The sequence below is a fragment of the Castor canadensis genome, chromosome 12, assembly GCF_047511655.1.
Source record: "Castor canadensis chromosome 12, mCasCan1.hap1v2, whole genome shotgun sequence".
NCBI classification, from domain to species: Eukaryota; Metazoa; Chordata; class Mammalia; order Rodentia; family Castoridae; genus Castor; species Castor canadensis.
In genome coordinates this window covers 26,163,884-26,176,621 of record NC_133397.1, presented here as the reverse complement: position 1 = coordinate 26,176,621, position 12,738 = coordinate 26,163,884, and the positions used below count along the sequence as shown (strand labels likewise).

At 41.8% G+C, this 12,738-nt stretch overlaps 1 long non-coding RNA gene across 1 annotated transcript in view; it reads right to left on the bottom strand.

The window, feature by feature from the left end:
* Positions 1 to 1,215: 1,215 nt before the first annotated feature.
* The window catches only part of LOC141415017 (uncharacterized), a 30,615-nt gene continuing 19,092 nt past the window's right edge, over positions 1,216 to 12,738 (bottom strand). Inside the window, exon 3 of the long non-coding RNA XR_012440037.1 lies at positions 1,216 to 2,392. This is a non-coding gene — a long non-coding RNA (uncharacterized lncRNA). The remainder of the gene's footprint in view (positions 2,393 to 12,738) is intronic.

Sequence of the window (12,738 nt, the reverse complement as noted above, 5' to 3'; positions counted from 1 at the left end):
AATTCAAAGCCCAGTACCACCAAAATAATAATAATAATAAAATAATGATCTAAGTTTTTATAATAAGAAAAAGAGAAAGGTAAACCCTAAGTACATAGAAGAAAGAAATAATAAATATTTAAGTAAAAGTTAATTAAACATAAAGTAAACAACCAAGAAAAATTAACTGAGCTAAAAACTGATTGTTTAAAAGGATTAATAAAATCAATAAACAGATTAAGAAAAAGAAAAGAAAAATAAGTTCCTATATCAAGGAAACACAAATAACTTAGATCTCAATCAGACCATATTACAAACAAGTTTATGCCAATAAACTTGATTATGTAGAGAAGGACAAATTATTTGAAAATCATAACTTACCAAAATGGACACAGATGAAATACAAAATCTGAATAGTTCTGTATCTATTAAATTTATCTAGAACCTTATCACAAAGAAAAAATGTAAATCTGAATGCTTCCACTGTTGAATTTTATCAAAAGTAAGGAACACCCAATGCTAATATTATACCAGTGCTTCCAGAAAATAGACGAGGAAGAAACATGTCCTACTGCAGTTAATGAAGTCACCTGATACAGCAATCTGTCAAAGCCTTTACAAGACAATGACTCCAGAAGGAAACGTCACTCTATGAAAATCACAAATAGCACCAGAAATGGTAACTTGGTGGATATTAAATAAAGCTATATAAATATAGTGTATCTATATATACATGTACACACATATATGTGTGTGTACATATGTATATGTATATACATATACACATACCCAAAGCCTGAAAGAATGTATAATATTCTTTATATATTATATATAGATATATAATATATAATATTATATATTTTATTTATTTATAAATAACCTTATATATATAAATATATAATATATAATTCTGATCATACACAACTTTGGTAGTGGAATTTTGAATGATTTTTTTCTTTGCTCTGTTATTTCCCAATTTTAAACATTATATTTTGGTAACAGCCCCCCAATTTGCATGTCAAATTTTGTGCTGAACAATTTGGTGCCTTCTAGGAATACAGAATTGAATAAAATTGATAAAAAAAATCCCCAGTTCCATGAAGTCAAACATTCTTATGAGGAGAGACAGGAATGAACACGCTGAGGACCTATGTTATAAATCATGAACAGTTAAATTGTGAAGAGTTAAGTGTCCAGCATGGTTGAAGGAGTTATATGCTAACAGAAACAAACCCATTCGTTGAGCTTGACATTTTTAGCAAGTCAATGACAGCTGGCTTCTTGAGGAAGCAAACACTTGAAGCAGGGAGGGAGTCATCGAATCTTTGGGCAAAGAGGGCTCCAGGCAGTGGGAACATCCCTCTCAGAGCGGACAGGGAGGTGAATGGAGTAACTGGAGTAAAGGATGACGTCAGAGGGGGAGGAGGGATCTGGCCCTGGAAGCCCTTTTAGGACACTGTAGACTCTGACTTTTAATCTCCCTGAATCAAGAAGTCATGAAAGGACAGAGTGTCATGGTTTGGTCTGTGTTTTAAAGGCTCGTTCTGAAGAGGTAAAAGAGAAGCAGGAGGCCACTTAAGAGGAGATTGCAACAAGTCAGGCCTACACAGAATGTGTTTCCATTTTTGAATCAAGATGTTGAAACTCAACAGGATTATCTGACTTAGAATCATACAGGCCATTAGTGAGTGAGCTGGGATTTGAATCTAGAACCACTTGACTCCAAATCCAGTGTTCTACTTAGAAAGGAAAACTGGGCTCAGAGTCACAATGAGGATTCCTTTGTGGCCACTATCCTCACTCTTGGGGCACTCTCACCTCCCAGCCCCACACTATAACCTAGGAAGACCCTATACTCTCTTCCTTCCAGCTCTCCTGCCCCTTCTGCTAGCCTGAGAAACCAAGTATGCATTCCTTCAGTGTTGGAAGTGCTATTTGACATCCCAGGGTTGGTTTCAAGTATTTCAAAGTCTTCAAACAGTCTGGGGATGTAGGTGACAGCTATTAAAGTACAGGCTGGAGATACTGAGGTATTGTCAAATCAAGAAAGCCCCACAAAAGTCACACAGCAAACTGCACATGGAGCTCCTATTTCCCTTGCCTTTGCCTGTGTAGCTTCTCCTGCCTCCTGGCCTGGGCACTCTAGGTGGTAAACTGAGGCTGCACTCAGTTTCCAGTGGCTCCATTCTCAAAGAAATGCCAGGGGTAAGCACCTAGTGGGGTAAGCACCACAATAACACAACAAAGTCACAATGAGTAATTGCTATTTTCGTGCACAACATCAATCAGGGGACAAACCCTGGCATTTATCTGGCGACAAGTGATCATTATCTGGTGGCAGTGTTCTTCCCACTGACAGTATCTTCTAAATAAGGGTCAGCCATCCAGCGGTCTGTCTGCTGCTGATTTCTTCCTGTGGGATGAAAAACCACATTGACTCAAAGGTTCTGGGGGGTGCTGGGGGAGGGATGGCAGGGAGAAAGAGGTGGTTAGGGGAGGTGTATGTTCCACAGAAACCACAGCTGAGCCACAGAAACTGGCTCAAGCCATGATTCTAACAAGTTTGTTGAATGAATGTTTGGGAGAAAATGGAAGAAGCAATACTAAGGAGGACCCTCATTTCCACTCCACTGAACCTCTATGTTAATGTAACAGTCCATGCAGTAGTGACCTTGATGGTGAAATTTTGGGTATTGGGAAGATAAAAGAGAGGCATTTGTGGCTCTTGATCTCTCTGGCTTGTCTCCCTATTGTCAGACTGGAATCCAGAATGGATTTGAGTCATGAAGCCCACAATGAATGATGAAAGTAGCACAGTACCAGGCATGGGGGGGTGTAGGTATATGTCCAGAGCTTACTAATTCCTAGATTCTGGACCTGGGGTAAGTCTCTAACCTTCCTCAAGCTTTGATTTGCTCATCTGCAAATGAGAGTGCTGCCAATCCCTTTCTAATAGTGCTGTCTAATGGAGTTAATATCTAAGAAAATCCCATATTGACCGCTGAGCACTCTATACAGGTGAGTTACCATTGTTTGTGTTGATGTTAACCTTCTTTTGATTACGTGGCTTCTTTTGGTCTTAGATTGAAAGTTACAGTCTCAGTAGTGAGTCAGTCAATTAATAGAGTACTATATGGCTGAGGCTAAGAGAGTTATCATGAGCATCCTACAGTCACCAATTTAGGATAAAGCCAATGGGGCCAGCAGAGTGGAGGAATAGAAAGACCCTGGGATGTAGAGTATAGCACTAAGTTCTTGAATCAGCCGTCTACCTCTGGGCCTCCAGTTATGCAAAACAGCAAATGCCCAGTTATTTAAACTAATTAGAGCAGAATTTCTGTTGCCTAAACCAATTGACTCATACCCCTGGGCTGTGAAGATATACCAAGTCTAATTCATCTTGGAGCTTCCAGAGATGGCCCCCCTCTGCTCTTATGTCTTCTCTTCCCCAGGTCCAGCTTCTTTAGTTCTGTCAACTATTCCTCATTTGAAGTGGCTGGGAGTAAGTCAGTCTTTGGAGGCTCTCTTCTGCATATTATGTTCAAACTTGTCGATGTAATTTTATAAGACCTGATAATAGTCTCTATTTTCTATACCTAGCATCTGAGGAGACCAGTAGAAAGCCAGGCATGGTGGCTCAAGCCTATAATCCAGATACTCAGGAGACTGATATTGGGAGGATATAGTTCAAGGCCAGCCTGGGCAAAAATTTCACCTGACCCATCTCAACCAATGCTGGGTTCAATGATGTGGGCCTGCCACCCCAGCTACATGGGCAAGCACAAATAAGAGGTTCATGGTCCAGGCTGGCCCAAGCAAAAAGCAAAACCCTATCTCAAAAATAACCAACACAAAAAAGCTGGCAGAGGGGCTCAAGTGCTAGTGTGTTTGCCAAGCAAGTATGAGACTGTGAGTTCAACCCCCAGTATGACAAAAAAACCAAAAAATGTTGACACAAGAGTGTCTTCTCCTCCCTACCTTCTATCATTGCTCCTGGGACCCCAGCACTGCTGGTGGTCACATTAGGGCTTCTCTTCCCTCAGCTACAGCCTGGCTGCCTCCCTTCCTGACTTTTGGGTAAATAACTCAGGTTCTCGTCACTGCGTGTCACAGATAGAGAGTTTTCAGTGGGGTTCAATGTAATTGCTACCATCTGTCACTTTAATAGCCAAATGAAGGTGAGATGTAATTAGAAAGGGTGTCAGTGGAATATGGAGTTTGTTTTACAATTATCTATACAGCCGGGGGGAACATCAGCACAGAACATTGCCTTTTAAAAGCCCAAGAAACATGTGGTATATATGTGCACCATTGAATGACTTAAAGGACCTCTGGTCAAATTCCACCGTGCTTTCTTTTAGCTCCTTTGAATATGGTTGCAAGTTTGTTTGCACTGGACACTACATGGGCTCTGAATAAAGTTGCATAAAAACTGAGTTTTTAGAAATCAAGTCCTCAGCTCCTGTTGAGTTACATTAAAATTGCAGAGCTGTTTCTCTTCATGCCATCTTTCAATGTCTTAACTGAAATGACAAGTTGTTAATGATTTTTTCCCTTTCTTTTGGTGGGACTGGAGTTTGAATTCAGGGCTTTGCATTTGCCAGGGAGCTACACATTCCCTTGTTATTTCCAGCAAGGACTGTCTCTATAACTCTCAGAAGAATGAGGAAAGATCTTAGAAGCCCACCGCAAATACTTCTGATTACATCTCCTTGGCTGGCACTGGGCCATGTGCCCATTCTGAATTGGTCATTATGCTTAGAGAGTTAGTTTACTCTTGGCTGGTTAGGACTGACCATGATTCACACTAGGCAGTATGTGGGTCATCTTCTGTCATTTCAAGGTGAAACGGTGGTGGTGGTAACCTGAGCAATAACTGGCCCTGTTGGGAAGCACAAAGGTGGGATTGATATTTGGTCAGATCACCAACAGTACTGTCTATAGGGAAAACCAAGGACCAATCAGTAGGAGCACATATGACTCATAGAAAGAAGAGCATCTAACATGGGAAGGCAGAAACACTGCATCCATCCACAGGTCCCCTTGGATATCAACAATATGCAAAGGTAATTAATCAATCATTCATTGCCATTGACCCTGGACATAGCTTCAGAACCCTCCTTAACTTGGTCTTCCAGGCAGTTAGAAGGGCCCCAGCCCTCCTGCTGTTCAAAGAGCTAGGACTACCCAAAGATAGAATGAACGGACTTAGGAGGCAATGGGTTCTTGGTCACTGGCAGCATCCAAGCCCTGGCTATCTGAACTGTGTGCAGAAGTGCTGTCATGGAGGGATTATTGGAATCCCTATTCCAATAATAGGGAATTATAGAACCAGGTTCTATAATTGTCCCTAAGGTTCTGTAATGGTTCTATAATTGTCCCTAAGGTTCTGTAATGGTCCCATAAGGTTCTGTGGCTTGGGAAGAATTCAGGGCCTTGAATCAACAATAGAGGAAGGATCTGAGAGCCTTGATTTTTTTTTCCCCATGTCCTGAAGCCACAGATTCCTTACATAGGCCATCAGGCCAGATATGGGTTGCTCTCCAGGGCCACACTTCAGTGACAAAAAATCAGTACCTTTGCCTGTGCTTGAAATTGTGCAAATATGTTCCTTTTAGCTTTCGAATTTGGATTCTCACTGAAAAGCACACACAAAAGACAGGGACCGTGATCATTTAACTAGGCAGGCACTCTAACTAACTAACTAACACTTGAGGTATGCCTCTAACCCTTAATGGTCATTTTACTAATGCATAAACTGACAGGTTCACTGTATTACCTGAGCTCACAGCTAGGTTGATGGCAACCTAGCCATCAGCTAGGTTGCCTAGGCAACAGCTAGGTTGATGGCAAGGTTGACATGGGAACTTGGGTCTCCTCTACTCTACTGAGAACCCTGCTCTGGAACCACAGGCCATGGGGCTGAGGTGTTCTCACCCACACATACACATGGTAGAGAGGGTCAGATGGGCCCCAGCATCCGACTCCTGTAGGAGTCCTAAGTAACAGGGACTCTGCGTGTGGGCCTCCTTCCTTTCCAGGGTTTTACTTCCTCCATCCATCTCCTTACCTACATCCTCTGAGTAGGAAATGCTCACATGGCTAATATGCTGTAGGGCCAAAATGAAAATGAGCCATTTCCTTCAGCTCTTCCTCAAGAGCAGACACTCCAGGTTCTCCTGAGCAGGGTGTGAACCCTATGTTTGCTTCTTTCCAGTGGTTTCTGGAGCAGGTTCTTCTTTGCTGAACAGTGGGTGGTACAAAAGGGAAATGGCCCAGGGTTATGGCAATATCTACGGCTGTGCTTCCAGCTCCTGGCCTGGACACACAGGTTCTGTTTTCCTACTCTGACTCTTCTTCATTTTTTGGTGGTACTTGGGATTGAACTCAGGACCTTGCACTTGCTAAGCAGGTGCTCTACCATTTGAACCACACTTCCAGCCTTTTTTGGCTTTAGTTATTTTGGGGCTAGGGTCTCACTTTTTTGCCAAGCCCAGCCTGTACTAAAATCCTCCTATTTATGCTTCTAGCATAGCTGGGATGACAAGCTGGGCACCATCATATCCAGCTATTGGCTGAAATGGGGGTCTTGATAACTTTTTTTCCAGGCTGATCTCTAACTCCAATCCTCCCCATCTCTGCCTCATGAATACCTGAAATTATAGGTGTGAGTCATTCTGACTTTTCTTTAAGCCATTTTCAGCTTGTAATAATGTATAAAACACCTTCAAAGTGAGAAGGTATACCAGAAAGCAATTCTCTGCAAGGAGTTCTTTATCCCCAGTGGCTTCCGAGAGCAAGTCAGCCATTAAACACCTTTTCTGTGCCAGACCCAGTAGAAGGCACTGGGTGCACATTATCTGAGGCATTTTTGATAGCAGCACTGTGACATACTTGTATGTTTCATCAGCACAGAGAGGTACAGCCCCCAATTTGGCGCAACCTGTTTTTGCTGTTCACAATACATAGCTCAGCTTAAACTAGTAGATATTTTAAAAGTAGAGTGCCAAATGAATGGATGGTTAAGCCCCACTTTCATAGATGGGGCAAGCAAGGCTCGAGATCCTTAGTTGACTGACCAAGGTACATGTGGCAGAGCTGGGATGTATGTCTTCTATATCTCAGTCTGACTTGGGGACAAAATGAGGGAATCTCCAAAATCCCTCTGTGCTCAGATTCTGGATCACAAATTAATCTCTAGGGCAGTGCTGACCAGGAGATCTTTCTGCAATGATGGAAATATTCTCTACCTGCACCATCCAGGACAATAGCCATTTGTCAAATGTGGCCATTGGGCACTTGGGTTGTGGAGCCATTTTCCCATAGTGCACAGCACTGCTCTAGAATTTTCCCTTCCCTAAGGCTTAGCACCACAACCTCTGCCAAACATCAAAAGTTTGCGGTCAGTGATGGCACTTGGTGACATTGTTGTATATATACACATATATATCCCTAGCAAAACACATCAGATTCCCCAAATGTGCTACTCAGTCTTCAGGAGCTATGCTTCTTTCTACAGAAGGGGGATGAAAGCAAATTTAAAAGAGTTGAAGCAGAAAAACTATTGACTTTTAATCCTTTTTTATCATCTATGAATTTCCAAGTGTATTTCTCATGTCATTCCATTCTTCCCCTGGGAACTTGGAGACACTGACCCGTCAGGCCTGGATAGCATAGAGTGGTGTGAGTTAAATGCACTTTAAAGAAAACCTTTCTAGACAACATTTTTTTTCAGCAAAATATTTGGATCTTTAATAACTATTATTTTCCTTTGGGTTCTTGCCAGGATTTTTTAAAAAGTAGATTAAGTCAGTAATCCATTAGCCAATGATTTCAGTCTTAGGAAGACATTCTCCAAACTATTTTCTCATCACATAATAGAACCATGGCACATCAGGGCTGGAAGAGAGCTTAAAAAACTTCCAATCTATAAAACTATGAGAATGAAACAGATACTGCTTATCCAAGCTTGTGCCAACCATTGATATGTGTTCTTTATACCCATAAGTGTAGTCACTACCATAATCCTATGGGGAAGGAGAAATTCTCCCCATTTTACAGATGGATAAGTAGCTGAGCTGGCATTTACATCAGTGTCTAGCAGCATCCAGAGCTGGAACTCTTTCTCTGAGCTCTAAACTTTCCAGTCATTTCATAGATGAGAAAACAGTCAGAGAGCTATAATACTGCAGCGCCTGGGCCTGCCTCAGTCTCTGCCTTGTGTTTCTTCTCCAATTAGTTCTGTCCTTTGACCTCAAATTTATGGTCCTACACCCAGCTTGCACATATTACCTCTTTAGCAACACACTATTACCCAGGAAAGAGTAAAAATATCTTCACTTGTCACTCAACAACTGTCCTTCAACAATTTAGTCCCTACCTTCCCTGAGCCTCTGCCCACCCCTGCCTGACTCCCAGTCAAAGGAGGTATCTGAGCAAGTTCAATGTCCGTATTCCTTCTACATTTTCAGAATTAAGTTTTTCCCACTTTGCATGATAAAAAGTATATAAATCAATTATGTTCGTATATGCCGATAAAGATATTTTAGTATTAGCATAAAGATATTTATTACATCTGTTTTTACTGTTCATCTGGTAGTAAAAACACAACTTGCGTGGTTAACCATAACAGAAATGTTAAGAATAAAGCACTTCTATTCTGTAGATTAGAAAAGAACCATTAAAACAGGAGTAGGAGCCCTGCCATGGGAGCATGGGCTCCCCATCAAGGACACGGATAAAGGAGAGTAGATTCTATCTCCCTGAGACTTTGGAGGCAAAATAATGGTAATGTAAATTAATAACTTTTGCATTAATTTATGAAGTAAAGTGTTCATACTTGCCACCTTTTCTTTGAAGTAGTCCCTAACAGTAGCTGGTTACAATGAAAATGTAATGGACTTGGTGTCAGAAACCACTTAACTGGGTCACAGGGACTTCTTTGTGTCCATCTGTGAAATAGGAAGCTTCTGCAGGTTGTAAGGAGCCATGTTGAGAATAACTGATGGCTAGTTGAATTCCTGTTGTGTCTCCCCAGGGATCGTTGGGTAAGGGAGCAGCACCATTTGGAACTTTCCTGTAAGTATAGAGAGTGAGGCAGTCAACCATGGCATCCTGCATTCTGGCAGAAGAGGTGGGGCAGGACACTGCTCTGTTTCGACTTGCTGGCTCATCAGGCCAGTCCCTAACTCACACCAGTGGATACATAGCAATCTTTCCACACGGTAGCAGGAATGGAGAGGAATGGAGAGGAATGGAGAGGCTGCCATGCTTCTCCTGGGAATCTTGCTGGATCAGAACGTGAAAACTGGGCCCAATGTCAATGATGGTAGTAGCCACCTAAACCTCAGGGGCTTCTGATCCTTTAGCAACCATTCAGAAAACCATTTCCAGCCATGATTAACAAACAAGGCCATTACTATTTCCATAGGAGATTATTGGCACCAAATGTTCTTTACTGTTGTTTGGTTCAGCTGGGCATGCTAGTGGAAACCACTGTGGAATGACATCAGCTCTGTGTTTAAATACTCAGTCTGGAATTTGTCACCCAAGGCTACATGGGTTGGGGTCTGGATCATATCTGTGTCTTTAAGCCCCTAACTCAGAGTAATATGAAATGGCTAAGGGCAGTGGATTTCAAATTTTAATCAGCAGAGAATACTTTTCCCTCAAATGAAGTCTTATCTGGATCTCAATACATATTAAACAGATAAATGGTAGTTACTTTTTATGTATTTAAAAAATGATTTCTAATGCCAATAGAAATTTTTACAAAAGTAATCAGTGACAATAATGAAATTGTTTTAATAAAAAAGATTAAGTTGGGAAGAGTGTGTGGGAGGGAATAGGGAAAGGTTGGGTAATTGGCACCAAAACACAGACAGAATAGGTTCTAGTGTTCTATAGCACAGAGGGTTGACAATAGTTCACAGTAACTTACATATTTTATGATGAACCAGGAGACAGGTGCTCAAAGTCTCCAAACATAAAGAAATGGTAAGGGGACAGAAGGCTAATTGGCTGGATTTGATCAGCACACCTGTATGCCTGTATTGAAATTTCATGCTTACCCCATTAATACATACAATTATGACAGATTAATGGAAATGATTAAGTCAGAGATCTTGGAAGACAGTTCAGCCCCTGACACATTTGCATTTATTTTGGTTGTATTGTATTCATGATGGTAATATTTCAGCACTTCTCTGAGAGCATCAAACATGTTAAGTCACTTAAGCTTCAGAACTCTATGAGATATTACCACCAGGTGAGGACATGGAATCCCAGAGACCCAAATAAGTGGTCCAAAACCACACAGAAATCTAGTGAGCAGCAGAGCTGGGATCAAACTTAAGCAGTGTAGCACATAGTCTATGATCTGAAAAATGACTTTCTTTTGCTGTTCCTAATTAAATTCACATATATGTATTGTTACAAATGATAACTTTTGATTGCCTGCCTGGCAAGCTAAGCCTATTCTTTGATTAAGCTGGGAGGGTAGAAATTTTATTCTAGTTATAAATTTCAAAAAACTTAATTAAAAAATAATAACATAACTCTAAAAGTACCCCATTAGGGTTCAGGGAGAAGTTTGAAAATTCCTAACCCAGAGCAGCAGGGATATCTTGAAGAACCAACAAGGCTGTCAAAACTCATATGCAGAGAACCCTGGGAAGTAGTAGAGACAAAAACATTGGCTGGCATTTTACCAAATGGAAATCTCTAGTCTCTGGCATTACCAATATTCCCCATTACAAATCTTCCAGCTGGTAAACAGAATGATGCCACTGACATTTAATTGAAATGTCAGCACATTTAGAAAGAGTCCTGATGAAACTGCCAAGTTAAAGTTATTGCTGATGACTTAAGCTAGATGGAAACTGAAAATCACCACTAACACCCCCTCCCACACATCCTCACACTGTACTATCAGACAGAGAGGAGGCAGAGCTTCAGCTGTCCAAGAAAAATTTACAGATAGTTTTTAAATGGACTTTTATTCCAGCTATGAAAAACTATGGAGCAATTGGAAAACACTTGTGAAAGTAATCAGGTCTGAGACGGGCCAATGCCTGTGTAAATCAATTCAACAAGCACACATTGATTAAATTGCCTTCAGATAGTAATATCAACCCACATTTATTTGCATAGCTTACAGTTTATAGAGGCTGTGGAGGATGTCAAAACTGGCCTGATTCTGCATCACTCCTTATATATCCCTGTCTTCTGCCATTGTTACATCGCTTTCTGACATGGCTTAACCATGTGATTTGTCTTGCCCGATGGGTCGTTAGGAGACCTGACATGAGCAGAGGTGTGTATAGTCATCCTCACTCTATGCCATTGCCCATGAGAATATGGTGATGCCACATGGAACAACAGAGTCAAGGTATCCCATTGTTCCAGCTAAGGCCATGCTAGATAAGCAACTCCCACGCATGTTAGCAGAGCCCTTGGGATGACCCGCAGCCGAGTAGCCCCATGAGCAAGCAGTGGGGAGCAGCCCAGCCCACATCAGTTGGATTCAGAATGTGAGCTAATTCCATACATTGCCTTATAGACCACTGTGCATTGTGGATTTTGTTCTATTATGTGGAACCAGAAATCTAGTGAAGAGACCAGCCTTATATGACCTCCTGCACCATCCTTGGGAAGGGATGTGGACAGGGGTTATTTCCCCTGTCTCATAGAGGATCACACTGTGGTTAGAGGAAGCTAAGCAGACCACCTTTTACCCCACAGCTGCCTCATGTGATTCCTGGTCTCTGCTCATGCTTGAGTCTTGAAGCCTCTCTGAAATACTTAGCAAACAGCATTAACCTGGAGGGTGAATCCATTTTTCTCTTTGAGATCAGAGGCAGCTTTTACAGGTTGAAAGCACAGAGGGAGGGAAGTCTCAGAAGTCCTTGGGGCCTAAAGGCAGAAGTGTTCCAGCATTTGGCTTTTCAGTTTTCCTGTCAGCTCTCTTCCCGGGATCCCCTTTCTCCTGCCCTGGGTTCTGCTCTGCTTTGAGAGATAGGCTTTTGGGGCCATGTCACACATGGTTTCTCTCTCTGTCTCTGTGGCTGATTTCACTCAGAGGCATTCTTCAAAAGCTTCATGAACTCTCTGGCAGGCAGGAAAACCACTGGAAACTTATGAAGGAATGACCAAAAATAGTTTTTTGATGTTGCAACAACTCACTTGAAAAAAAATCTACCTGTGTCTCAATTTCCCCACCAATTTGAGATCTTTTTCAATCTGGAAGAACTTTGTCTTTAGAGTACCAGTGCCTCCTGCCTCCACTTTCTCTCTGTTTCAAAATCAGGAATGTACCCCTTCCTAATTGGAGGATTTAAAATTTTTTTCTCCCTACTCCCACTGCTTTACCTGTTCAGAATTCCTTCCTTTTCCCTCACCTGGTGAGCCCTCTTCTTTCTTGTGAGATCACACCCAGTTCTTTAACACACTTTAAAGACCCACTGGATTTATGAGCTTGCTATGTGCACACATGATCTATGTGAGGCTGAGAAGTGTGGGAAGGCCCTGCTTCTTGGTTCATGGAGTGCCCTTGGAGACTGGTGGACACTGTTCTATTTTGGGTTGTACCCAAGTGAAAAATATGAAGGGTCTCAAGGAAATGTGCTTTAGGGGTTCAGAAGGAGAGGTGGATTACTCCCTTTTGGAAACAGGTAGGGTCAGATAGACTCATTCCCTTTAAGTGGGTCTTAAATACCTGCCTTTCCAGGTGCTTCCAGCTAGGATGGTCTCAACTCCTCT